This window comes from Helianthus annuus, chromosome 9 (genome assembly GCF_002127325.2).
Source record: "Helianthus annuus cultivar XRQ/B chromosome 9, HanXRQr2.0-SUNRISE, whole genome shotgun sequence".
In the NCBI taxonomy this organism is placed as follows: domain Eukaryota; kingdom Viridiplantae; phylum Streptophyta; class Magnoliopsida; order Asterales; family Asteraceae; genus Helianthus; species Helianthus annuus.
In genome coordinates, this window is record NC_035441.2 from 49,796,893 (window position 1) to 49,800,225 (window position 3,333).

The window sequence follows — 3,333 nt, forward strand, 5'->3', positions numbered from 1 at the left end:
GTCGAGCTTTGTTCCTTACAACAACTCCTCTGTCGTCTCTCTTACACTTGAATACCCATTTCGTATTGATTTTCCTTTGACCATCCGGCAAATCCACTAACTTCCACACTCCCAACTTTTCAAACTGACTCAACTCTTCTTGCATCGCAATGACCCAAGAGTCTTCAGTAAGCGCCTCTTTATACGTTCTCGGTTCGATCTGCAAGATAAAACAACTTAATGAAAATTCAGCTTGTAGAGGTGCTACTGTAGAATAAAAACATGTTAAGCCCTGGTCTATTTGACATCTTGTGCGAACGCCTGAATGCAATTCTCCTATGATCAACTCCTCTGGATGATATGAAAGAGTTCGCGGCATTGCTTCGCTTGGAACATCCACATCACCTTCCAGATTAGTAAATTTTTATTTGCACTTTGTTCACCAACTTGGTTTATTTGACTTAAATCCTGAATCTGCTCCCCCTCAGAATCTGAATCTCCATGATCAAAGATCGGCATGTTCTCAGATTCTTGATTATCATTCTGATCCGACTGATTATCTTGAGCAACTTCATTCTGTTAGACATCATCGTGTTCACCAGCATTACTCGGACCTGCTTCATCGTCATTTGAAGTTTCATGTGGTCTTCTAGAATACTCAGCTGGGAACCTTTGCTGTGACTCGTATTCGCGCAAAATATCCAACTCATCAAAGAAATCTTCTTCTTCTTCTTCCATCATGTCAAATGATTCCCACAACTTATCATAATGATATCGCCATGAATCTCCTGGACTTTGTGGCGGCATAGTATAACCTTGACATTCAACATTCGCAGCTTCAATAATCCGCTTCTCTCTTGGAACGAAGACACGTCGTGTAGGACTTGAATATCCAACAAATATACCCTCAATGCACTTTGTTGGACCGTGTTCTGACCCTAAACAGTCAGTTGAGAACGTTCATCTTCACGTACGAAAGCGGAATCAACGTAAATGAAGTTACAACAACCATTCCTTTCAATTCCTTCTTTATTAAAGCTTTCTGATTACAATTTGACAGAGTTTCAACACCAAAAGCTCTCAACAGTTTCGCTCCTACATACATGAACCACTGATATAGTTTCGCTCATCTATGCTATATATAGTCCCTGGGGTTTCGCTTATTCGTCATGACAGATAAGCGAAACTACCACTTTACCATATAAGCGAAACCTATAAATGACATAAGAACGGAACTATTTCTAACTTATGACACATAAGCGAAACTATTTCATAAAACATAATTTTGACTTTTAAGCTCCTATACTGACCTATCTTGTCCTAAGACGTAATGTAGACGTAGTCAATAGACATTCCATGCATTAACAGACTCCCCCTTGGATGTTGACGAAGTCTTCAGCTCCGAGTCTTCAGTCTTGGTCTTTTCTCCAACTCTCTGTCTCCTCATTATAAGCACTCTATCTTCACAGGCTTCAGGATCATTGCCTGACTCTAACTTTCATCTTCCCTTCGACTATTGATCCAGACTCCCCCTTTCACTGACTCCCCCTCTCGATATGCTAGAATGTGAGAAATCTTGTTCAAGCTTTGACATTTAGCTTCCATTGGGAATAATGAAGTCCAAACCTATTACTCAACCAATAACATTACAATCTATCTTTTCAAAAAAAATAAATCACAAACTTAACCAGCTTTAGAAATCCACTCAAGTACTCAGGTCTAAATTAATGACCCTGATTACTCAATTAATCTGCCAAGTTCAACTCAATGACCTTGGTTGATCATTTGACGAATCAAACTGATTTTTTAAAAACATTTTCACATTTTCTAAAAAACAATGTCACAAGCATCAACTTAATGAACTTGTTTTAACTTTGAAAACATCTCAATCTTTGACAAAGTAAGCTCTCCTCATTCTTCAGCTTAGAACTTTCCTGCATCTGCTTCAATCTCCAAGAATCTAACGATCAACTCTCCACTTTTGGATTTTAATAACGTGTTCTAAACTACGAAATTAAATGCAGAAAACTTAAATTGCAGAAAATAAAGAAATTGAACTATATACAAACTTATTTTTGGCGAGCGTGTCAGGGAATCATATCAGCTTTTTCACACAAATTACTAGTACCGTTAAGCTTCATTTCATGCTCAGACTTAAACAATTCACTTCGATTGTTGATATACTGATCCATCTTAAATTCTCACACAGATTTCAATCTATTCAGGATACGATTTAGGTGTTTTATGAACTTAGCTCAATTCATGTGTCCCACCTCTTGAATATACTCCCGTATCCAGAATCCCAGATATTCAGTCTTAGAGGTGAGTATACCACAAATGATATCTGTAAGGGGTTAAATGCGAAGGCCGTGAGAGCTCAGGTCGATACTTCCGTATACGCAGAGAGATGACGGCTTCGACTTTCTGGTGTGTCCCCTTTAGAAGATCTTTTAGTTACAACAGCAGCGACTATCAATTTTATTGTTTCATCAGCTTGCTGAGGGCGATACTATGTTTCAAGCATTTGCAGAAAGTATTATTCGGGGACTAGGTCAGTACTTCCATACAGCAGAAGTCCCGGAATAATACCCCAGATATCACTGAGTATAAAGACCTAGTATCTTAGAATATGGGACCTTTCAAACGAGATTTCAGGGGTTACCTATATATCCAAGTAGTGTTCCCCACGAATTTCACAAGTTTGAAATTTTAGGTTTCTATCCCGAATAAATCTACTAAATGTGCGAAAACCTATCGACACATCATTAGTGAGACTGTTTAACTCATTTAATCTTTACAAATCTTTAGCATACTGCAATTGTCTAGCCGATGTACTATCATTTTCCCTATATACACAAGCTCTTTTTCAATTTTATCATGTTTTTGTATTTTTGTATTTTTTACTGTTTTTGTATTTTCTGAAAATATAAACTATATACATCTATCTATCTACTCCCCCTAAATACCAAAACAAGTAAAAAATCGACAAACCATTGCAGATTGTTTCTCATCTTCATCCGCAACAGTACTCTCATCAACGCCAATAATGCCATCTGACACCGAAAGAAGCTTCATACCATTCAGTTTTAACAAATATTTAAACCGATTTTTATCAAAAGCTTTGGTATGTAAATCAGCTTTCTGTTCGTCAGTGTGGATTTTCTCAATTCGTATCAACTTTTTCTCGAAGCAATCGCGAATAAAGTGATGACGAATTTCTATACGTTTAGTTTTAGCGTGATGTACTGGATTCTTTGTTATATTTATTGCGGCCTCGTTATCAACAAACAGAGGTGTGTTAAGAAACTGCAAACCGTAGTCGCGCATCTGTTGCTGTATCCATAGGATCTGAGA